The 26,453-nt window shown below is 33.9% G+C and overlaps 1 protein-coding gene, 1 long non-coding RNA gene and 1 pseudogene across 2 annotated transcripts in view; 1 reads left to right on the top strand and 2 right to left on the bottom strand.

Moving 5' to 3' along the window:
- The window catches only part of SGK1 (serum/glucocorticoid regulated kinase 1), a 155,233-nt gene that overhangs the window by 111,332 nt on the left and 17,448 nt on the right, over nt 1-26,453 (top strand). The gene's annotated exons all lie outside the window — the stretch shown is intronic.
- Nucleotides 1-26,453, bottom strand: part of LOC127562235 (uncharacterized) — a 171,661-nt gene that overhangs the window by 137,545 nt on the left and 7,663 nt on the right. The window lies entirely within an intron of this gene.
- LOC127562234 (solute carrier family 40 member 1-like) lies at nt 2,044-7,868 on the bottom strand (annotated as a pseudogene).

Raw genomic sequence — 26,453 nt, 5'->3', positions numbered from 1 at the left:
GATAGGGCACTTTTCTCAAAGAGGTTTGACTAAGTTAAGCAATAAATAGTCAGTTTGCTATGTAAATCAATTAGGTTGTATTTGGGTATTTATTTCAAGTACTGCTAGACTAGAAAATAACATTTCAGCTTGCAGTTTGCCCTTTCACATGAATCCTCCCTTTCAATGCTGATAATAATTCTTTTGTAGTTGGATAGATTTCAAGCTGGAAGAATCTCCTAGAAGATCTAGTCCAAATATCTTTTTCAACTGAGGAAACAGTCCTTAGAGGTTAACTGACATGCTCAACGTCATGTAGGTAACAATTAGTAGAAGCAGGATTTGAGCCCATACCATGATTTACTCTCACTTTAGAATCTTCCAGATTTCTGTGTAAGGTAGTGTAAGGTAAAAGATGGAGATATTGACAAGACACCTTCCTTATCAATATATGTGTTATTTCCCCACATTTGCTTTTCCGAACCTTGTCATCTTTCCTCAAACTTCCCATCGTTCCCCATTCCTCCACTGTCTCAGGTTTTTGGTTTTTTTTTTTTGTTTTTTTTTTTTTTTGAGGATAAAGGTAGAACAGAGCCAACCTATCACACTAAATAGGTGAGATGGTTCTATATTATGAATCCTAGTCACCTTCCATCTTTTGCAGCAGTGAAGAAAAAAACAAAAACAAAACCAACTATATGAAGTAGGAGGAGGAAAATGAATAGAAGAAAGGAGGAGGAGAAAGAGAAGGAAGAAGAGGAGAAGGAAGAGGAAGAGGAGAAAAAGAAAGAGGAGAAAGAGAAGGAGGAAGAAGAGAACAATCACCGCTACCACCACTAAAACCTTAGCTCTTTTTTACTCCCTACTACTGGCTTCCTAGCAGATCACAAAGAAGACCCTCAATTTTTTCAGTTCCAGGAACTTTTTCTGGCTTTCTTCCGTACTTGGAATGCTCTCCTCTTGCACTCCAAATATTCATCTCCCTGGTTACTCCAAACTTCTTTGAAATCTTCTTATCATTTCTTAGAGCCCAGAAATATTCAATTGCAATCAAACATCACAATCTTTTTAACCATTCTCTAATTTGATTTTGTTAAGCACCTACTTTTCTCAAGGCACTGAAATAAGACTTATTATCTTCCTTTTTCTTCTTAAAATGCATGGCAATTTTTATATTTAGGAGAAAAAGTCATTGTGTTACCAAAATCCAATTTAGAACAAAATGGCTAAACACTCTCCTTTTTACATGGAAACTTTCTACCTGGAAAATTTTCTATCCATGTGTTCATGCTAGAATTGAACTCTTAAAAGTTTTTAAACTTTCATTCTCAGATTCTGAATTATTTTCAGCCTGAATTCCTAGAATCACCAAAAAAAAAAAAAAAAAAAAAAAGCATTTTCAAGTGGAATAGCTATATTGCTCAGAGCAAATACTGTTTACCACCTTATTTGAAACACAGTAGGGTATCACAGAGGCCAATATAACTTTACACCACCCATGGTGGCAAAGGCTAAGCTTCAGAAAGGACAAAAAGCTAACCTATCACCCTAAATAGTGAAATGATTCTATGTTTTGAATTCTTGCCTCTCACAGAGTGTGTTCTTATCACAGTAGTAAAAAGCCTATGTAAAACCAAACCAAACCAAAGAAACCTAGCCCCTTTGAGGCAACTTTAGATTAGAACTACTATAAACCTCAACAGAATCTGTTACTAAAATTTTCACTCAACACATCTATGTGTAGTCCTATTCATTGCTGCTCTAATGATGTGCTAAGACCATCATAGAAATATTTTTATTTCTTCATGCAGAGGTTGTTTCAGATAGACCCATGTGAGAAGCCAAAGATGTGATTTCAATGACACACTTGCAAAAAATAGATGAAAGGGAAGGGAAAGGAAAGGGAGGGAAAGGGAAGGGAGGGAGGGAATGAAAGAAGAAGGAAGGAAAGGAGGGAGGGAATGGAGAAAGGGAAGAGAGGGAAGAGAGGGAGGGAGAAAAGTAAAGGAAGAGAGAGAGAGAGAGGGAGGGAGGGAGAAAATGAGAAAGAGGAAAGAAGAAAGGAAGAGGGAGGGAAGGAGAAAAGTAAAGGAAGAGAAGGAGGGAGGGAGAAAATGAGAGAGAGGAAAAAAGAAAGAAAGAGGGAGGAGGGAAAGTAGAATACATTAATATGCAAGGAGAAAAAGAGGAGCATTCTTTCACCCTCTCACTAGGTGAATCATACCAAAGGCTTAATTCATGTCTTGTAACATATTAATCCTGACAAATATTATAATATAGTTCAAGATATTGTTGTCATTTAATAAGGCCATCTTCTGTATTCAAACTATCACTTCTTTCCCTTGACATAAAGGTTTTTGTTAATTCTTTATTTCCCTAACTCTCTTTTCATTTCCAATTTCAAGTGGAAAAAAATATGGCCCAATCAGCACTCTCTTTCCCCAGCATTATTTCTTTGTAATAACTAAGCTCTTGATGTTCAAAGCTATGAGGTAGAAGTTTGTCTTGAAAGTTCTATCACCTCCCCTAACCCCTTCCAACTTTCCCTGCTCTTAATTCCTTCTCCCTTCACATCAGTAGCTGGTATTTTGTGTGTTAGACTTCTCAGGTTGCTTCAGAGAAACCCAGAAACCTCCAGTGTAGAAATAGATCTGCCTTTCTTCAGTGGAATCTACAGATTCTACACTCTCCTCTGTGATGACTTGCCTTTTCTAAATCCCCTTCCTTCAGGCTCTACCCCCTAATTTCTAAGAAGATTTTTAATGTGTTAAATTGGTAATGGCTTTTAAAGTGCTACCTTACCAGGAGTAACTCTTAACCCAAGAGAATAAATCTTTAATGTTAGAATGGAGGCAGATCTATAGGATAATATCTTTGGAGAGCAGAAGAGAGGGCTGGGTAGAGGAAAAAAGGATTTCCAGTGACTTTTGAATCATACCTTGCAGGCAGCTGATGTCTACCATACTTATTAAAGGAGTGGAGATATTTTACATTTAATCTGTATAATTCCAGAGGACAGAATTGACATGAAAGATATTATATAATCAGTTATCTGGAAACAGATTTATATTCAGTTAAAGAAGTAACTTCCTCTCAAATACACCTGTCCAAAAATGAAATAGCCTCCTCAGGAAATAGTGAATTTCTCTGGTGCAGTCCTTCTCAAAGAGTGAGCTACAAAATTCTGACTACTATATTACTATAGATAAAAGAAAACTTGCAAGTTATTGCAAGTTATGTAATATAAATTTTACTTATCTAGCATATGTAACAATATAAGTATATTATTTGCAAAAGAAACAAAACATACTTATAATTGAGCACTAATCTCAAACATATCAGAACTTAAAATTTACAAAAAATGTAGGGGGATATAAGGTGGTTTGCTGAGAAAAAAGGGATAAGGGAGTATAAAAGGCCCAAAAAGAAGAGATTTAGAACAATCTTTGTACAGAATATGACAGTCATGGAAGAATAAAAGAATTGTTATGAGAAATGATGTTGAAATCAATAAGTTGAATTCATAGTGAAGTCTGACTAGATAATCTCCTCCAATTGCATATAAGAAGTAGAGTAGGTATAGATGGTAGAAGGAACCTAAGATTGGAATTTGGCAGTGCATGAGTGGTGATAAGACAAGGGAGCAAAAGATTCAAGAATAAAGAAGAGAGTGTAGTTGAACTGATTAACATGGGGCTAAGTCTACAAAGGGAGAAAAAAAGATTAGGCCAGGACTGATAAGTTGGAAATACAACCTGAGGATGGAGGATTGTGATAAATTAATAGATATTAAGAGGGATGTAGTAGAGAGAGAAGAAAAGAAAGGAGGTTATGGACAGACATGAGAATTTGAGAGCCATGTATCATAATACCCATCACTAATGGGTAATGGCAAGATCAAGAATATGCACATCTCTGTGTGGCTAAGTTGAAATGAGATAAAATGAGAGGCCATCAGAGCTGAAAAAATTAATGAAAAGTAAAGTCAGGGTTTTTGAGAAGATATCAACATATGTATTGAAGTCCCAAAGTATGATAGCAAAAGTAGGGAAGACAAAGAGAAGAGGACAAAAGAGAGAGAATGACCTGGGTAGAGGACCTCAATCAGGATTTAGATATGATTTAGACAAATAAAATCAATATTTCATGGCAAAAGAGGAGAGGTTCCTAAGTGATGGCAAAATAGTGAAGGTCTGAAAATTTCCATGAAGATGAAATTGTGATTTCATTATTCAAAAGTTAAGGGAGAGAATAAGAAGTACTGATCTATCTCATAGTCAAGGAGGAACTGTTTGATGGGATAGAAAATGATAGGCATGTTTTTTGGGGAAAGTAACTACTCAACATTAGAACTCATGATTGCAAAAAAGTATAAAGCCAGAAAAAGTCTGCCATGTACCCGATATTTTTTTTCTGTCTTTTTCCTAGTAGTATTATATCTTCCAATATACATAAAGATAGTTTTTAATATTCATTTTTGTAACATTTGAATACCAAATATTTTTCCCTCCTTCCCTGCCTTCCTCCCAGTCCAAGATAGCAAGCAATCTGACATAGGTTATACATATACAATCATTTTAAACATATTTTTTTATTACTCATGTGGACCCACATTTTAGGAGAATAAGCTTTGAAGAGTTCAGAGAAAAGTTAAGCATCATTACATAATTCCCAAATCATAATAATTCAACTTGTCACCCCCAGAATTCATAAAAGACAGTGTCATTCTTTAATAACAAGTCCTTGAAAATCTAAGGAGTTGAGCATGTAGTTTATCAGTTTCTTATTTCTATGCCTTTACTACTCTTATTGGGGAAGATAGGACAGAATACTTGGATATAGTAAATCATGTTTTAACTGGACACAGTCCCTAGGCTTCTTGACAGTAAACTACGGGCTATAGGCTAGGAAGACAGAGTACCAGTAGTATCCCAGAAGCTCAGCAATATATCTAATTTGAGTAGAGTCATTCTAATCTTGCAAATGTATATGTTATTCCCTTCACATTTTATAGCACACATATTATAGAGATCAAAAGGTAAAATAAAGTTGAGTATATGACTATTACTAATCTATGAGTATTATTGAGGCTATTTTTTTTAATTGATGCATGAAGTTAATCTTTTGTCCTAAAATATCTGTGCAATTAGAGAGAATGGTGATGAATAATTTGGGAATATAAAATTTTTTTAAATGCCACCATTCCTAAGCAAGATTTGTAGAGAAAAATATATATAATTTCATATGACTGTATAGATTATGAGCGGATCCAAGTTCAAATCTTGAGAGTTGTTCTTACTTGAGGCAAAACATCAGTTCAAAACTCCCCTATTAACAAAAGCAAATGTGCTCACTTAGAGTCTGTTGTATTTGCCAAAGTTGAACAAATGTAACTATTTTGACATTAGTGTTTGTCTGAGAGCTAGATTTGATCCACTATTATACTTAAACCTGGATAAACTGATATATATGGATAAGAAATGACATGTATCACAGCACAATCATATTAAAGCATAAACATCATTTTTCTATTCTAACCATTAGGACAAAAGAGCAATATCAACCAAAATATTCCCCATATGTAAGTTGGTGGAACATTTTTCCTAGTCATTTAATCCCTAGATATGAAGGGGACTCCATTGCTCATATTTATATATTTTTAGTTTCATTGAAACTTGCTACTTAAGACATAATTCATAAGCTCAAAAGAAACATGCTGACCATTTAAGAATATTCTAAACTAACAGGAATAACAACAATTAACTATTTTACACAAGAGAAACATACTTTCTGCTTCACTGAAAATTGTTTTTGTATCAGGACAATAGATAAAAAGCTGATTTTCAAGAGTTTTCTGAACATATAACAGAAATACATCATTACCACCACAAAAGAGACTCAAATCAACATAAACAAACCAAAAGCTTCAGGATTGGGAGTCAAGATGACCATGATGAAATGACTAGAAGATAGTTCATAAAGATCTGTGAATACATATAATACTTTATTCCTACTCAATTATATTTTCTTGCGGTAACTATGTCAGTCAAATCGAAGACCCCAAAACTAAGTCCAATAGCAATTACCCCTGCAAACAACAACTTGACAGGCTTTGGACTCATCTCTGTGTACCCTTTAGTAGGATAAGACTCAATTAGGAAATTGTACATTCCAGTTACAAAAAAAGCTTCAAGTCCTTCTTTAGGTACTACTGGGGATGATTTCTTACTTTGAGTTAATCTAGTATAGATGTCTTCAAAGGAAGAATGCATGAAAACAGAGACCATGAGAGGGTCAAACAGACCATCTGGTTATTACAGAGATGAAACCTGTTTAAATCAAGCCATGCTTTTCTTATAATCTTGTGGTTTTCACTAATACCAGTGATGGCTGAGGCGGCCATACAAAGACTGAGCACTGAGCCACTCAGACCCTGAAGGTAAGCATAGTCACTAGTGATGTGATCAAAGCACAGGACAATCATATAAAGGAAAAAAAGAGCCATGTCAGCAAGAAACATTGGTTGGCTGAGTATAAAAGTCATCCCTCATGGAAGGTATGGAAAGCTGTGTGGGAAAACAGCCAGGCTCTTTTTCATTCTCAAACTCATACTTAGGATCTTTTTTACTTATCAGATGGTATCCCTCCTGGGCTTTTGACTCAATATTTTTTTGTGTAAATTCAATTGTTTCAGTTTTTTCATCTGATTTTGGAGAAGCTTTCAAAGCCAGAACTGGGATTTCTGGTAAACTTTCCAGAATAAGAAATACTGAATTCACATGGAGAACAAATTCCATTCAGAGATGAACCCATAGCTAATCATTGAAGAACTTAATATCATTATCTGACCAATAGCCATGGAAGCCAAAATATTAGTTAAATGGTCAATTCTTCACATTATAATATTCATTTCTGCTAATTTGCTTCTGTATCCCCTGCAACAACAACAGTTTAATTTCTGAATTGTGATCCCTTACAGTGCTGGTCAAATTTGCAATACATATGATATAATAACCCAGATATAATAGGAAGTAAGAGCCCATTCAGTGTCAGGAGGTCAGAAGATTAGCTTTATGTTAAATAACCATAATTGGTATAATGGCTGAAACATTCTATACAATTAAATAAGTCTGGGCCACTTTAAATCTTACATTCTTCTCTATCCAATCTCCAATGATGGCTCCCAGGATCAAAACGGAGCTTGCCACCACGAGTTCATAAACTTCAGTTAATAGAATTCAACTAGAAGCACAAATATTCTAAAATGCCAATCTAGGATAGAGAATGATCAAGGTAGAGAGGAAATTTTGCAGAGGTAACATAGTCTTTAAAGGATCAACAGCATCCTTCATGAGTGTTTTGGTCATTTTTGTGGGTCATAAACCAAGACTCCTTGTCGAGCTTTCTTTGTACTCTGCTGTAACTGCCACTACTAATGTTTTGATGTTTTTGTCCTTAGCTGGAATGCAAATATCTGAGACTTCACCACCAAAAAGCAAGAGAACAAAACAAAAACAATGTTCTACAAAACTTAAAATAAAATTTAAAGGCAATCCGCATTTCTCTTTGTTTTCTTTCCAAATTTAGCTGTCTATAGCTGAAATTGGAAAGCTGTAATTTTATAGTTTTAGGAGAGAAGGGTAGGCAGGCTTTGAATGTCTTTTTTGGGTTGGTGGGGGCCTCAGTGGAGGTTCCCAACTACTGAGATTATCCTCCCTTTGTTTTTTTAATACTCTAGAGTTTCTGTTAAAACCCAAATTCAATAAAACTGACTTGAACTGTTAATCTTGTGTTTGCCATAAGCTAAATTTCACATTCACTTAAAATTCATAGTTGCCTTTTTTCATATATCAGAAAAACTTTTTAAAGGTTTTTTAAAAAAATCTTTGCATCCCTTCCCCCACACAATTTAACAGATTCATTTCTGTTCCAATCATTCTCTTTGTATCTCTCTTTCCTCAGAAGTTTCATGGTAAATATTATAGTGTTTCTGGACATTTTCTCCTTTGCTAATATACTAAAAACAGATGGAATGTAGTTTTACAAGCTCAGGAAGTTAATTATCTCATTTTAACTACTTTCTCTCCCATTTTTATCCATTCATATGCCAGAGTAATGAGGCATATCAAAGTTCTGGTGGATTTTAATTGCAACTAATAATCAGCATTTACCAGGAGTAATAATTTTGTGATAGTGATCATTAAAATTAAATCCAAATATACTTTTCTTCAGTTAAATATGTTGAAAGTTTCAGTTTTTCAGTTGCCAAGAACAACATCTCAGGACATACAATCTTTATTCTTTAAGAGTTTGACAGAACTTAAGCTAGAGAGAATTGTACAGTTTATCTACTCTTTATTTTGAAAGCTGAGACAAACAGGGCTAAGGGAATTTGTGATTTACCAAGTTTATGAAATTAATAAATGATTATAGGAGGAAGAGTACCTACCAGAGTCCTTCACCTTTTAAGATAAAGCAGGCTGGTTCTTTTCTTTAAGCCCTACAAAAACCATCACATAGTCTTAATTAGTTCAATTTTTCTGAATCAACATTATGGTCTTCAAGGAGCCCTTCAGTTGCTATTGCTAAGTAAATTTATTTTTGTTAAACATCAGATCTTACTCTTGTGGTTCTTTTCTTTATTGTATTAAGCCCCAAAGATCAGGAAATTGACCTCAGGCCTGTCTTACAATAGTAACAGGAATTTAAACACAAGCAATATCACTTCAAGATCAGCATTTCTTCCTCTGAATAGTACTGCTTTCAAGATTTTCAAATCAATAATTAGGGAGAAGTTTGTTTTTTTTTTTTTATTTTTCCTTCCTATTCATCTAATCCTTCATATTCATGACAAAAATATTTTTATTGGGTCGAAAGCAAAGCATGTAAAAAAAAGTTTGAAACTTTATATTTATCAACAAGCATTTATTGGGTACTATAATACTATGGAGATGTTATGGGCTCACTTATTTTAATTGGTCCTTCATGACACCCATATTATCTTCTTTATTTAACTCTATCTTCTATTTTTTTTAAATCATTTAGTGGCATTGTCACTGTTATTATTTTAAAGTTCATGTAACTTGAATTCTTTATCTAGAAGGTTTAAAAAAAAGTTTTTTTAAAAGGCAACAATTAGGAGATTATCTGCCTAACAGTTCAGTCTAAAGTGGGGAAAAGTGGGTAACAGATAAAATCATGTGGCAGGGTTACATTCAGTTCTAGGTCTCTACAATGCTTAGGGGGGAAAATTAGTTTGTAAGTTTTCATACCAATTCTAAACACTGAAAGTACTTGATGGATGTAAGTGCATGTGTGTGTGTGTGTATGTGTGTGTGTGTGTGTGTGTATGTGTGTGTGTTTAAAAGTATTATTTTCTTAAGTAGAATATTACAAAGAACTACTTTTGTGGCAAGACCACAGCTCCAGGCAGATAGATTCCCAAATTACAAGAGAATCTGGATATTTTGGTCACAGAGAATAAGATATCTTTTTGTTATTAAAGATCACTAAGTCAGTTAGAAAATTATTTCATCAAGGACTATTTATAAAAAGCAACAACTTTTTTTTTTCATAAAAAAGATATGTTCAAATTAAATGCTTTACAAAATAAGAATAAGAAACATTAAGCTTTATTCAATGAAGTTGCTCAATTCTTTGTTTTCAAAGAGGACCAATGACATCATGGGATGATGTCTTGACTTGCCAGTGAATTGGACCAAGTCATCAGACTCATTCTCTCTCCCACAAACATTGGAAGTCCAATGGCAAGACAAAGGTCAAGACAACTGGCAATTCAATGAGCACACCATGGATAAAACCATCAGCTTCACTCTCTTCTCCATCAAGGTCAGTGATAAAATAAAGATCAAGACCACTGGAGATGGCCCAGGATATAGTGGGTGTCATTGGTCTTTCTAAATTAAAGTCTTTCCCAGGTCTCAGTTATGGTTTAAATATACTTTAGTAATTATATTGCAATAAAATTATTCTTCCAGCAGGAAAAAAAATATGCAGATTAACAAATGGCATGTGGAAAGTACTGTTTAATAGTAATGAACTTTATATAATACTTTAAGGTTTGCAAAGCACTTTATTTAAGATTTCTTTTTGTTCTTTAGAACCTTGAAGATTGTGTAATTCAGTCCTCTTATCTTACGGATAAGAAAATGAGCTCTAGAGAAAGTAAGGGACTTCTTTACTCCCACATCTGGGGAGCAGAAGAGACAGAAAATAAATCTTGACTCCCAGTCCAATGTTCTGATCATTCAACTTTATGATTATTTATCATGAATGAATAAACATAAATTTAAAGTAATATATAAATATACTGACTATACAAGACTATATACTACATATGCAACACATATAGTTATCTTATATGTAGCTACCTACTAGAAAATATATGCATATATTCTTATATTTTTTCATAGACAGAATTGTAGAATAATGCAATATAACTGGATAATTTGTGCACATAAAACAAGGTCTTCATTAATATTTTTCCATTCATGGTAACTTAAATATCATTCATCCATGACTTGAAAATTGTTTTTTCTAATTATTAGCTAGACCTCAATGGCAATTTCATAATAATTGAGATCTAGCTATTATGAGCAGATAATGTTTGAAAGGGACATGAAGTAACAGGAGTTTGTGTTAAATTTCAGTTAAGACTATCTAGGCTAAAATAAATCATTGAAAAAACTTCATAGTTGCAAGATCTAGAAATAAACATTCCTCTGAAATTGCCCTTTCATCATTTTAGATGCCTCAGCCTGGCCAGAAAGGTCAAAAGTTTTGTGACTACTATTTGAATTAAAAAAATAAAGCTATACTGGTATTTTCCTACAAACCAAACTACTCTAGAATCTTTTAAGAGGAGGTTTTTTTCAGATAGTTTTATTTGTATACACAATAGAATATAGTTTCTTCATTACTATCAACCAGTAAACAGAAAGAGTTTGAGAAGAAGTTCTGTAATTTCCTTTCAGTTAAGGGAAACTAAGTTGTGCAATAATTTAAGCTTTCTATCTGGAGTCAAGAAGATCTGAATTTGAATTTGATCTCAGATATTTACCAGCTGTGTGATCCTGGAGTGGTCATAACCTATATTTCCACAACTATAAAATGGGTATAATAGCATCTATCTGATAGGCTTATTTGAAGGATCAAATGAGATAATATTTGTAAAGTGCCTAGTGGGTGCTTTATCAGTATTTTTCCCTATGCCTCTTCCCCTTTTCCCCAATTGCACAGAAATAATAAATTCCTAGGATTGAAAAAGTTCTTCTTAGCTAAGTCAATTCCTCTGACTTTGTTTATTTTTCTGAATTAGTTGGAATCTGGTACAAGCCAATCTTTTACCCTTTTCTTTACTGTCTCCAGAAAAGATTCCACTGTTTTCTTTTATAAAATGGTCTAGTACCTAGTGAATGAATAGAGTTTAGCCACTTTCTCTTTAGTATAGTGGTTATTTCCCCACCCATTCTGTCACTCAGAAGTCTGGGATTCCCCAATGAGGAGAAGCTTTATATTTGGGGCAGGCCTGGATCAGTAAAATTCATCTCTCCAAGCTCAGATCTAACCTCAGACATGTGACCTGGACAAATCATTTAACCCTGTTTGCTGGAGGAGGAAATGGCAAACCATTCCAATGTCTTTACCAGGAAAACTCCAGATATTGTCACAAAGGGTCAAATGAAAAATAAAACAGAATGAAGAATGACTTGGCTGTTCTCTGAAAAATCTGGAAAAATGCATAAAGTATATATACAAGGTAAAAACTGGAGAACAAAAAGCAACACCTGCTTGTTTCACAATGGAGTCATAAGATTCTAGATTTACAGTTAAAAGAGTTGAAAGATCATCTAGTTCCCTATTTACAGATGAGGAAACTGAGGATCAAAGACAGGGATTGACTTGTTTTCAATCATATGGGTCATATTTCACAACTTTAATGATCTCCTCAATGAGCATGTTCCTTACATTGGGGCAGGTTGTAACCCAACCCTGCCTTCCCATTCATATTTTTTATCCCTTTTCTTCCAAGCTCTAGATTTTTGTTTTGTTTTGTTTTTTAAAGTCAGAGATAACCACTGCAGCACTAGCACTCAAAGCTGCCAGGAAAAAAAAAAAATAAAAAGATTTCATTGGTAATAATTCCCTTCTCATTTGAGAATTACCAGTATTTCTTTGAACAGCAGGCTTAGTAATCATCTTAATGGGCTGGAAGAAATACCTATTTTTCTCCCTTTTTAGGCCCTTAAAAATGAGTGTCTTACTATAATCCTTCTAATGAGTTGATTCTCTATCTATCCAAATGTTGCTACTATCATAATATAGTAGAACGATGTCTTTAGAAAATACCACATCCTTAAGGAAAAAAAAATGGAACCTGATAATTTCCCAATCTGTTCTGAGCAAGAGAGGAGAATGGAATTGTAGTGTTCACATTATCTCAAGTGGACAGACTGAATCAGAGTTTGTAGTATAGATAATTTATATTAATTTCCTATATAATTTTTCTGTTTACACTAATTTTTTTTCAATTTATGAGCATTTTTCTCTCCTTTTAATCTACCTTCCCCCAGTGAAAAAGAAAAGAAAAAGAAAAAAAAAAACCTTTGTAAAAAAAAAAAAAAATACTACATAGTTTTTCAAAGACAACTTTGGGGAAACATACCCTATTATATAAATCTTATTTTTTTTTTCGTTTTGGGGGGTAAGTACAAGCTTCCTATTGGGGTTATTAGTTTTAGCTAGAATAGGGAAACTTGAACTTTAAGCTATTAAACTCCCAGAACTAATGTTATCAGTGGGACAATAATAGAGCAAATTAGAAATGTTAGTCCAATCCCATAAAAACATGAGATAGCTAGATACAAATTTTATATGAAGTACAGGAAAAGATATTTTTTGTGTTATAAAAAACTGGCAAGAGAAATCAATTTCTGTCATTAAACAGTCTTATTCTGTGTTAGGGGAAATTGGGGCCTAAAATAGGAATTAACTATTGAAAAAATTTTAAGTGAAACTATTATATTCCAATTTTTATTGCAGAGAAAGCTGCTTCTTTGTTACATAAGCAGGTGTAACATGCACAGGATATATAGTTCAGTGTATCATATAAGCTACAGGGTATTCTTTATGTTTATGGATTATGGAAAGAACAGTATCTTCTAGCACATCCATTTTTCATAGCTAGTGAATACTGCCATTGTCGCTTTCCACATGTATAATGTCATTAAATATATACATTTGTCTTTAGAGGGTACACACCTGTTGGCCAGAGTACTACCTTTATTTAAACCATAATAAGTTAATACTTCAAAGCATGTAGTTTCATCTCATCTATCCCTCTCCATGATGAAAATTCTTCTCCATATTTCCCCATAAATACTCCATAAAGGATCTGTCATTTATCATCTTGAAGCCTTTTCCTTTAAGCTTTTTGGCATCCTGTGGGTACAAATAGAGTTTTCAGATTTTCCATCTGTTATCACTCACTTTCCAAATGTGATCAACTTTTCTCTCTCCCTCCCTCCCGCTCCTCTTCTTTCCTCTCCCCTTCTTCCCCTTCTCTTTCTTTCCTCTTCTCTCTCTGTCTCTCTCTTTCCTTCCTCCTCCTCTCCATTTTGTCTATCCTTCCACTTAGACAATGTAGTCATTGAAAAAGGGGAATATCTTTTCCCTTTATATCTCCAACACAAAATAAGCATTTTATAATACATGATGACTAACTGCTAAGGAAGAAGGGAAGGGAAGATTGTAGAAAAGGAAGAAGCCAAAGGATAAAAAAACAAACTTCATTTATTCTCTTGTTTATTTTCTAAGGAGTGGCTTTGACCACTCTCTAGATAAAATAGATGTCAGCATTTTTGCAGATGGATAGAATAGGCATCTGAAGTTTTGTTCTATTGACAGTATAAAAGCCCTTCAAGCCTAATTGGTTCCTAAAAGATCAACCTGAAATAATGCATGGATTAAAAATCTCACCTATAGATGTGCCTGTTATACAGTTTTAGATTTGCTTTATCCCAAAACTCTTTCTCCCTCACTTTACAACATTTTCCTCCTCATTTTAGGCTTTCCTCTCTGTGTTTTCACCTTTTTCACTCTCCTATTAGGGCAGAATCTTGATAAGATAAATTTAGTCTTGGGGGAAAAAAAAGAATTTGAAAAATAATGATGGGTGTGTGGTTATCTTAAGTGATTCAAGTATTTTGTATTGAGTCCTCTTCCACTAAAGAAGTGAGACACTAACCTCACCAATGCACATAAATCTCCTTCAGATTGGGATCCTCAGAGGAATGTTTGGAATCATGAACTTTTAGAGCTTAAAGTGTACTAGAATTAAGTGATTCTCTAGACTAATCACATGATATTTTGGTAGATGAGGATACTGAGGCCCTGAGAATGATGGGCAATTGATTTGCCTATATATGTTATTTTTTAATTATATTGTCATTGGTATTACCCCAGAGAAAATATAGATTATTGTGTGTGTGTGTATAAGCACTTTTATTTTAAAGAAAATCTATAATTCCGTTCATTAATTCATTTGTCCTAGATTCTTATTATTGAACTGTTCAAGAAACTAAGCAGAAAACAATCAATATTTATGTTTGGCTTTAAGAAAATATTACACACATGAAAATATATAATCATAAGAACTAGAAAGGATTACAGACTAAGTAGTCTATATTTTATGCATTTTGCATCAATTTCTTTTTACTATAAGGTTAAATTAATAAATTCATTTTCAAATAGAATTCAGAAAATATTAATATGTGTATATTAAATAAAGTTTATTATTATTTTAAACTAAATTACACTTTAAAAAAGTAATCCCTAAGGCTAAATAATTTATGAAAAAGGCTATTTTTCTTATATCCTTCATTTTAATAATTCTCTTAAACATTTATTTAGTGCCTATTATGTACCAGGCATTGTATTAAGCACTGAGGATGATAAAAGAGGCAAAAGCCAGTCCTGCCCTCAAGGGGTTTATAGTCTAATGGAGGAGACAACCTGCAAACAAATTTTATATAAAGAGCAAAATATGTATAATATGAATGTTGTTGAATATTTTGTATTCTTGGAAATTAGAGATTTGTTTTTGGGGAAAGGAAGTGCAGTAGAGATTACTTCATATGAACAAGCATTTATTAAGTCCTTATGTATTGCCAAGTCAAGTGTTATAGGTTGGGAATACAAATAGAAGCAAAAAGTAAGATACTCCTTGCCCTCCTTGAGTTTACATTCTAATCCTAATTAGGAAGGGGGGTGGGGAGAGGAGGGAGGGAAATACACACCAAAAAGAAGCAGAGAAAGACATCTGTAACCAGGAGCAGTTTGGAGAGAAATAAAGAAGTAGAGGCTACTTCCATGAAGTATATATTCTATATATTCTATCTCTATATTCTAATTTTCCTGTTGTATATATTAATAATTATTTTACGTATATGGGCATCAGTTTTTATCAACAATGTAGTCTGTGTCAAGTTATTGCCATTCTTCTAAACTTACTATAGGAATAATACCATGAGTCCAGAGTTGGACGGTATCTCAGAGGCCATGTATTTATTCCGTGTATTTCTCCTTTTTACAACTAAAACTCAAATTGGTTAGAGGACTTTCCTAAAATCACACAAGTAATCTGGGATTTTAATCCTTGTCCTGACTCAATTCCTTACCAAAAGAACTTGAAATTTTTTTTTTAACCTTATCTGGAGTAGGTATTTAATGACTATTTATTGACTGACAGTAGCATTGAAATCAAAAAGAGATTTGTGTTGTTTAGTCTTGAAGAGAAAAAAAAATCAAATGAGGATTAAGTGACTTCTTTTAAATTAATATTATGTTTTGTAATCTTTGTCTTGTTTTCCAGTTGAGAAAATTGAATGTTTAGAAAGAGATTAAGTGATTTCCTAAAGGCCTAGATGACCTTGAACAAATTCTCCATACTCTCCAGGCCTCAGTTTCCTAAGAAAAAGAGAAAGTGAGACTAGATAATTTTTGTGTCTCTTAACTCTCCTCCTAATTGGGAACCAGGTCTTTTGACATACTTGTCCCCACTTCAGGGAGCCCACCCCACCCTACCCCACAATGCCTCACCTATTCTCTGTTTGTATATATGTATATATGTGTTTTTTTAACAAGCTCTTCCCCAGGATGAGGATGTGTATAGTTGTTACCAAGACCATCAAGTCATTATTACTGCAATTTATACTCAGGCTTTACAGGAAATAGCCCCTAAGAGTGCCCTAAGCTTCTGTTGTTTTGTATGAGGAGACTTAATTATAAGGTCAGAGAAAAAGATGTTTTAGGAGAGATTGAGCTAGGAAGATGTGCTAGGAAAAATAAAGCTTTCTGATCTCCCTTAACTTGAAACAAAAGACTTCCATCAACAATTTACATTCTTTATTTATTGTTCTGTTTGCACAGATTTCATTTCTGCAAATAAAACTGGAAAGAAACAATGTAGATTGTATCCTGTCTTTTTACAAAATGAACTTTTATTGATGTCTTTTTTTTTTAATCATTGTATTTATTCTAAGTATCCCTCCACACCGCAGACAGTCAAACCCTATAACGAATAGGATCTTTTTTTTTTTTTTTTTGAGAGGAAAAAAAAGATCAAACCAACTCATCAATACATTGAAAAAGTCCAAAAACATATGTAATCTATAACGCTTGTGGACCTCCCATGATGGGAGGGGTAACGCAAGGAAAAGGGGAATTCTTTTATGTTTCTTCATTCCAATCGTGTAAATCCTGTCTTTATATGTTTAAAACTAAAATGTATGCTCTGGTGTCCATCACCAATGGAGAAAAATGCTAGATACCATGCTACCCAAACCACAGAAGCAACTGATAGTTAAAAGACTTTCTCTGTGATAAAACAAATCCCTCTATATGGAAAAGCTAAAAGCAGGAGAGTAGCTAAGAAGAAATATCCCTTCTATCCTTCTCCCAATGCCTTTCCATCCCTCACCTCTACTTGATATTCTGCCATTAGAAATCCATTTACAAAACTTCAGTCTGCTAGGTTTCCAAAGGCTTTTTGATATCACTCATGTTCTTAAAAAAGGATTCTTTTCCCCATATGCCCAATAAGTAATCTTCCAGCCTTGGTTAAGGAAATTGGAGTGGAGGTGTAACTCACCAGGTGTCCTCTTAGGGAAAGCTTTAATTGTTACAAACTTCTCACCAGTCAAAACTGTATTTGCCATTATGCAACTTTCACTATACACTCTTTGTTCTGCCCACTGGGGTCAAGCAGAAAGGAATTGGTCCCTTTTTGTTTGTGTTTCCTGCTCTAAGGTTAAGAAACCTTAAAAAATAAACAAATAAATCACAAACTCCTCCAGGTACAGTTTAAAGATCGATATCTTACTTTAGTAAATTAGTTAATCCCATCAATTGCTTTTAAGCAGTGTACTTGTTACTGAAAAAAACTATAAATGACTATTGAAAAGTGAAAGGCAAGGAACAAACAATTCCTAATTGTTAGGAACTATTCATTCTTAACAATTAAAAGCTGTCCTTGATCATTTGTGCAGTAGTGGATTCTCTCTCTAGTTTTTGTTTTTGTTTTTTTTTTAAATAAGGGCTAGATGAGATTTTAGCAGAACTGTGGAAGAAAATAATCTTTTTTCCTGGACTTAGATAACATTAGATGGCCCAGGAAAGAGCTCTAAAGAAAGAAGGGTGAAAGGTAAAAAAGCAAATACATCAACAAAATAAAATAAAATAATTCCTAGCTTTGCTCAGTAGCTTGTATTATAAATTCCTTGAAAGTGGGACCAATTTCCTTTTTCTTTTTGTATTTCTAGAAAACACTTAATATTAAACTGCATGAAGATTTATCTATACAAAGGAGCTTCCTCGGCAGTAATTGAAAGGGGGAGGGGTCAAGAGGGGCGGATTAAGACAGATGCTATGTGCATAGTAGGAAATTCTTTGCGCTCTAAACCCGTTTCAGATTCTATTTTTTGTCTTCTTATCCAGGTGTCTTCCACTGTGCCTTTCATAAAATAGTCATTCATCTTTTAATGAGTTTGTTGACTTAAATTTGTGTATTAATTTAAAAAATAATTATTAAAAATGTCTTGGAAGCTTTGGTGCTGTGTCAAAAATCCTAGGTTTGTAGTTAGAGCAAATGGGTTCAAATCTCGACTCTAGTTGCCTATGTGAACTTGGCCAAATCATGTAATTTCTCAATATCTACTTTCCTTACTTACAAAATCGGGAACATGAACTAAATGAGCTTTGATTTCTTAATTCGAAGATTCTATGATCCTTAGACCATTTCAATAATCAGTCAATAAACATCCATTACATGCCTAGAGGCACTTAGGATACACAGAAAATAGGGCAGTCCTTGTGTAAACTACTTACAGGATAAATTGGAAATAACTAACAGAAGGAAATTATTAAAGATAGAGAAAAGCTTTCTTGCAAACAATGTTTTTTTAGCCCAGATTTGAAGGTAGCTGGGGAAACCAGGAGTTAAATATGAAAAGTGAGCGCATTCCAGGCATGGAGAACATACATGAAAATGTCCATTTAAATAATGCTTTAAAGTTCATAGGTCAGATTGTAGATTAAAGGTGAGAGGTTTAGGTCATTTAGTTCAATCCAGTTTTAGGAATTAAATTACTAACTTAATGTCCTTGAGCTTTATATCACAGTGACAGCTATATTTTTATACATATTAGTCTTTTTTGCCTCAAATCTGACTATGTTACTCCTTTGCTCAATAAACTTCCTTGACTCGCTATTAACTCTAAAAATAAATACAAACTCCTCTATAAGAGCATCTTACAACCTTATTACACATTAACCTTCTTGCTGTTCCTCATACCCAGGCAAATGCAAAAGTCTAACTGACTTGCTTAAAAAGAACTAATTGTTAAATTTTCTATGTGAGCATTTAAACTACTAAAATGAGGGCAGTATAAATCAGGGCTTTATTTATCTTTTTGATTAGTAATTCACTTTGCCACTTACATTTACATTTACATTTACATTTAGCAACACACCCCTGTGTTCATTTATATTGCTTTATAAACTGTGCTTGATCTCAACTGGAATAAAGTAAAAGATCTCAGGGATTGAAAATATCTCTAGACTGAAGGTTTGGGGAACAGAGGCAAATGATACTAATAATACTTGGCATTTATGTAATGGTTTAAGATTTGAAATGTATTTTACATCCATTATCTCATTTAAGCCTCATAAAAGCTCTGCTCACACCTCCTATCTCTGTGCATTTATACAGACTGTCCCCCAAAATTTGCTATGTACTCCTTCCCAACTGGGATAAAACTGAATCCCTCATATCTGTCAAAAATCATTTCAAACATCTCATCCTTTATGAGATCATCTCATGATATACACAGAGTAATTAGTGTCTCTTCCCTAAAATTACCTCATTTTAATTTGATATGTATTTTGTATATTTGCTTTTTTATTCACTTACATGAGGTCTCCCCCATAGAATGTAAACTCTTTAAGAATAAAGATTGTCATCACTTTTTCTTTTTTCATCCCTTGGCATACAACAACTCCTTTAAAAATACACATTGATTTGTTAGTTGAAGAAATTTAGATTCTGTGACAAATTCAAAATTAATAAGACAATCCCCAAACATTTAATAAATATTTACTATGTGCTAGGCACTGTGTTAAGTCCTAAGTTCTTGTTCTCTCTCTCTCTCTCTCTCTCTCTCTCTCTCTCTCTCTCTCTCTCTCTCTCTCTCTCTCTCTCTCTCTCTGTTTCTTCCTGTTTCTGTCTCTCTGTCTCTCTCCTCCCTCCCCCTCCTTCAAAGAACTTAAATTCAAATAGAGAGTTGCTGTTCTTCAGTCCTTTCAGTCATATTCGACTCTTGGTGTGGTTTGCCATCTCCTTTTACATTTAATAAGGGAGACAACATATATAAATCCGAACATATAGAATAAATACAGAATAGAATCAATGGGGCTTCTGAGAAGATGCAAACAGCTCAAGGAGCCAGGAAACATTTTCTAGGAGGTATAAAACTTTAATTATATCTTAAAGGAAGTAAAGGATGCTAAAAAGTAGAGAAGAGGAGGATTCTGGGGATTGGGGGTGGGGAACAGGTAGTATAAACACAAGGAGACGAAAGTTGTGTTCAAAAATAACTAGTGACCAGTATAACTGAATGACAGAATTTTGGGAAGTAGAATATATTGGCCAGGTAGGGAAAAGGTCAGATTGTGAAGTAGTTTTAAATGGCAAAGGACTTTGTTTTTGATGTGGTAATACTAATGAGGGTCTGGAGTTACTGAGCACAAGAGGGATATTGCTAGACTTACACTTTAGAAAAATCACGTTGATAGCTGAAAGGAGGATGAATTAGATGGAGGAGCTATCTGAAGCTGGAAGACTAGGAAATTATTGTTAATAGTCCAAGGAAGAGATTGTTATGGGCCAGAACTCTGAACTTGAATCAAAGGATTCTTACAAGGTACTAAGTGGAATTGATGAGACAATGGTTATCTAATTTAGCATGGTGCTTAATAATTCTCTAAATTCAGTATGATTGAATTAATCTTATAACAAATAATGATTTCTTAGTGATATAATCATTGGTTTATACTCAATGTAGAGCATATAAGCTTGGAGCCTCAGCTAGATTCATAGAGAGGCAGAGAAGGCAAGAGAACTGGAGGCAAGAGCTTAAGCTCTCAGAAGGAAGGAGAGAGAAATTCATTTCCACCTTCAGTCAGGTTCCTGGTGGCAGGCTCATCTCCTGTATTGCTCCAATGAAACCAAGGTGGATCTGAAAAGCTTCCAGAAGGCTTCCCATCCCCAGGAAGGAGATAATAAAGAATCTGGACGTTAACATCTGGTTGTTCTTGTGGTGATTACTAAACTGAAATGAAGGCTACTCACAGAGACCCCAAGAAAACTGAACCAGAGAACATTATAAGAGACAATGAAACTAAAACTAGAGTGGAAGCTATATGAGTAGAAAGAAATCAATCTATATGAGAGATGTAGAGAAACTATAAGATTTGGTCATTGATTGCATATATAAAGTAAGAGAGGAATTGAAAAATGAATCTGGGTGAGTAACAATAATATGGAAGTTCAGAAGAGGGAAGAGTTTAAAGGAAAGGATAATATATTCTACATTGGAATTGTTTAATTCAAAATACTTATAAGACTCTAGTTTGAAATGTCCAATATTCATTTGGGCACTAAATCTCAGGAGAAGAAACTAGAGCTGAATTTAAAAAAAAAAAAAAAAAGAAAAGAAAGTTGTGGGAATCATATGTATAGAGGTGATAATTGAACACCTGGGAGTTGATAAGATCATCAAGTGAGAAAGGGTGAAGAGAAGAGAAAAAAGTCCAGAACTAAGTCTTGGGAGATATCCACAATTAGTTATGACAAAAATGAAGAACTAACAAAAAAGATTGGGGGAAAAAAAAGGTCAGTTAATAGAAAACAAGAGAAAAATGTAAAAAAAAAAAAAAATATATATATATATATATGAATATATATATACATATTTATTTATTTATGAAAAGAAGCAATAGCCAGGAAAAGGGGGTAATCAAAAGAGAGGCCATTAAATTTAGCTATTAGAAGAAAATGGGACAGTTTCAGGATGGTAGAGTAGCAGGCAGCAGTACAGACAAGTCCCCTACACAAAATTCTTTTGAATAGACCTAGAAAATGCATCGGACTAAATCCTGATGGCAAAATTCAGGAAAAAATTTTGAGTTATTTGTCCAGCCGAAGGCAGCACAGAGAGACAGACAGATAAGCTTATGGACAGTGGGAATAGAGTCAAGCCAAGAGCATTCTGTATGTAGAACAGTGAGCAGGGAAAGGTTGTCTTACCAGTATAAGAGGAGGTCCCAGAACTCTATACTTAGTCATCCCCACATTCATGTTAAAGCACTATAACAGGAATAAGTAAGTACTAACTGGAACTTGTGTTGCCTAGTGCTTAATTCTGGAATACAGATCCAGAATAATGGAGAAGGGTACTGCATCAGGGGTGACACACATAGAGGAAAACTCTATGTAATTTATTGAGAAAGGAGGAATTTCAGAATCAAATATCATCAGTGTGCCTCAAACCACAGGAAGAGAGCAGGATCTCATTCCCAGCATCTTACTTGACTTGTAGAGAGATAATAAGGCAAGAATCCCAGATGAAAGGGTAAGCCTGCAATTTGATCTCTCGGAAATATCAGAGCTTTCCATTTGGTTAATACTGTTTCTTAGGATAAAACACAGGTTAAGAACTTGCAGAACTCAGACCAGCAAGGCAACAATCATTCTTTGCTCTACATCAGACTACTTTGGGATCATTGAAAGCTTTTGAGTCCCCATGCTTTCCCCAAGATCCTAAAATAACACAAAACCCATACTTGCAAGAAAACAACAACAGGATAAGCCTAATCCTTCCCTCCAGAAGGGAAGCAGAGAATAAGATTTACAATCCAAGAATAATTTACCCATCAAACTCTTTTTAATGCTAAAGACAGAAATGGGGAGGGTGGGGATTACATTCTTGATGAAAACAGCAGAGCTGCATAAAAACTTTGAAGTTCTACCATAGAATTTAAGAGAAACATAAAAAGATAAACATCAATGAACAATGATAAGGAACTAAACAAGGATAAACTGCTTATATTCAAACATAGGAAAATGATAAAGCATGTATCTCCTAAGAGGGGAAGGGGAAGGTGGTCATAAAGAGAGTATAGTTAGATAAGAATTAAGTTCTTAAGTAGTTCTGTTGTTTCTTGATCTTAAGAGAAGAAAGAGAAGAGCAATAAACTGGGGGTTGTGGAGAGAAAAAAGGAAGTTTAGAGATAATTATTCCACATAACCAGATTGTGCAACCAAACATCCATACACAAAAGGAGAAGGCAGTGGGAGAAGTAGCTGACACTTTAACATTACTTCCATCAGAACTAATTAAAGAATGAAAGAATACATGCATATATAGACACATACAAGGTTCAGTTCAGAAATACATTTCATTCAACATTCAAATAAGAAGGGAAAGGAGAAGGGGAAATTAGAGGAACAGTAGATTATGGGAGGAATTAGTCCTAAGCAAAGCAGTCACTAAGGAAATACATACAAAAATATTTATAGCACTTTCTGCAGTGGCAAATAAAGGTTATCTGAAGTGATTTGGGGTGAATGGATGAACAATAATATATAATGGATTTATAAATGTGATGAAATACTACTATGCTGTAAGAAATTGTGAAGATTATTTCAAAGAACCTTGGAGCACTGTTGTGAACTGGTGCAGAGTGAAGTAAACAGAGCTAGGAAAACAATTTATACATTGACAATTACATGGTAAAAGCAAATAACTTGAATGAATAGTGAACTCTTATCAACATAGTGGCCAACCATGTTTCCAGAGGATGACGAAATATGCTATCCATGATACATAATGAAGCAAAAGATTAAGAATAAGATAAATATGTGTGTGTATATATATATATATATATATATATATATACTATGTGTGTGTGTGTGTGTATACATGTATATACATATGTTTGCACATGGCCAATGTGGAAATTTATTTTGATTGATTATATGTTTGTAACAAATTTTGTGTCTCTTTAGTTCTCATTTTGTGGGGAAAGAGAGGAGCTGGGGAGGCAAGTAAGAAGGCAGATTTTTGTTAAATATGATTTTAAAAGTTAGAAATCTTGGTAACTTTGGAGAGATCAGTTTCACTTGAATGCTGAGGTCAGAAACCAGCTTGCAGAAGATTTCAAAGGCTGATAGGAAACGAGGTAATGGTAGCCATTATAGGTGGCCTTTTCAAAGAGTTTAGCTGAAAAGAGAGGATGAGATACAAGATATAGCTGATAAGCATGGAGGGATTTAGGGAGAGATTTTTAAGGGTGAGTTTGGCTGGGGCATGTTTGTAGGTCCCTTAGAATCTAGAGCCAATAACACAGCAATATTGAAGAGTAAAATTAAACAGTAAAGAGTGGGGTTGGTGGCAGGGGCAATCTGCTAAAGAATAGGGGAATAAATGGATCTAAGGTACATTTAGAAGAATTGGCCTTGGCAAGTAGAAGAACTTCAAGAAAGGGAAGGAAGAAATAAATAGAGAATGACTTCACTGGGATGTGAGGGAGCTCTTGGAAATTGTCTTCAATACTTTTAGTCACACATGAGTTGAGGTTGTCAGCAGAGAAGTTTAGGGGGAAGTGTAGCATGGGAAACTAAAGGAAAGAAGAAAACATTTGGGACAACTTTTATACTGAGAGGGATAAAGTGAAAGCCTGATTAAAATTAGCTAGTATAAATTTAAAGTGGTCCCAGCCAACATGGTTTCATGATTTCTCCCAATTCTGTTCATCAGCATATGAGGACTATTTTTTAAATAATAGCTTTTTATTTTCAAAATACATGCAAAGATAATTTTCAGCATTCACCCTTACAAAATCTTGTGTTCCAAAGTTTTTCTCCCTCCCTTTCCCCACTTCTTTCCCTAGATAGCAAGTAATCAAATATATGTTAAATATGTGAAATTCTTCTATACATATTTTCACAATTATCATGCTGCACAATAAAAATCAGATCAAAAAGGAAAAAAGTGAGAAAAAAATGCAAGCAAACCACAACAAAAAAGAGAAAATACTATGTTGGGATCCACCTTCAGCCCCCACAGTCTTTGTGGATGCAGATGACTCTTTCCATCACAAGTTTATTGGAAATGGCCTGAATTACTTCATTATTGAAAAGAGGCACATCCATCAGAATTGATCATTGCATAATTTTATTGTTGCTGTGTACAATGTTCTCTTGGTTCTACTGACTTCACTTAGCATCAGTTCATGCAAGTCTCTCCAGCGTTTTCTGAAATCATCTTGCTGAAAATTTCTTATAAAACAATAATATTCCATAACATTTATATACCATAACATATTCAGCCATTTTCCAACTGATGGACATTTACTCAGTTTCCAGGTCCTTGCCACTACAAAAGGACTACCATAAATATTTTTGCACATGTGGGTTCCTTTCCCTCCTTTATGATCTCTTTGGAATATAGGCCCAATAGAGACACTGCTAGATCAAAGTGTGTGCACAGTTTGATAACCCTTTGGGCATAGTTCCATATTGCTTATTGATTCCATATTATTCCATATTGATGTAAAAATTTCCCCCCATTTTTCTACTTCCCTTATAATCTTGTCTGCATTGGTTTTGTTTGTATAAAAAACTTTTAAACTTTGCATTTCATCATGTACTGTAGTTCTTCTTTAGCCCAAATTCCTTCCTTCTCAATGAATCTGAGAGGTAGACTATACTTTGCTCTTCTAATTTGCTTTATAGTATCACTCCTTAAGTCTAAATCACAAACCCATTTTGACCTTTTCTTGGTATAGGGTATTAGATGTTGGTCAATGGCTAGTTTCTGCCATACCATTTTCCGATTTTCCCAGCAATTTTTGCCAAATAGTGAGTTCCTTATCCCAGGAGCTGGGGTCTTTGGGTTTATCAAATTCTAGATTACTGTAGTCATATACTATTGTGGATTGTGAACATAACCTATTCCTCTGATCAATTACTCTATTTCTTAGCTAGTATGAAATGTTTTTGATAATCTCTGCTTTATAATATATTTTACATCTAGGCTAGGCCACTTTCATTTGCATTTTTTTTCATTAATTCCCTTGGAATTTTTTATCTTTTGTTATTCCAGATGAATTTTGCTATTGTTTATTCTAGCTCTATAAAATGATTTTTTTGGCAGTTTGATTGATATGGCAATAAGTAGATTAATTTAGATACAATTGTCTTTATTATTATTTTAGCTCAGCCTAATTATTTAGCTCCAACTTTATTTGTGTGGAAAGTGTTTTGTAATTGTGTTCATATAGTTCCTGACTTTATCTTGGCTGGTAGACTCCCAAATATTTTATATTATCCATAGTTATTTTAAAATGGAATTTGTCTTTGTATCTCTTGCTGCTGGACTTTGTTGGTAACATAGAGTAATGCTGATGATTTATATAGATTTACTTTGTATCCTACGACTTTGCTTCTAGTAGTTTTTTAGTTGATTCTCTAGGATTCTCTTAAGTGTACTATCATATCATCTGCAAAAAGTGATAATTTTGTTTCCTAATTATCTACTCTAATTCCTTTTATTTCTTTTTCTTTTCTTATTGCTAAAGCTAACATTTCTTTGTTTTTTGTTTTTGTTTTTTCATTAAAGCTTTTTATTTACAAAACATGGGTAATTTTTCAACATTGATCCTTGCAAAACCTTCTGTTCCACATTTTCCCTTCCTTCCCTCAACCTCCCTCCCCTAATCCAATACATGTTAAATGTGTTACAATATATATTAAATTCAATATATATACATACACATAGTTATACAGTTATCTTGCTGCACACACACACACACAAAATTGGATCAAGAAGGAAAAA

The sequence above is a fragment of the Antechinus flavipes genome, chromosome 4 (assembly GCF_016432865.1).
Source record: "Antechinus flavipes isolate AdamAnt ecotype Samford, QLD, Australia chromosome 4, AdamAnt_v2, whole genome shotgun sequence".
In the NCBI taxonomy this organism is placed as follows: Eukaryota; Metazoa; Chordata; class Mammalia; order Dasyuromorphia; family Dasyuridae; genus Antechinus; species Antechinus flavipes.
Note: the sequence above shows the minus strand (reverse complement) of the source record. Positions and strands in the feature narration are given on the sequence as shown.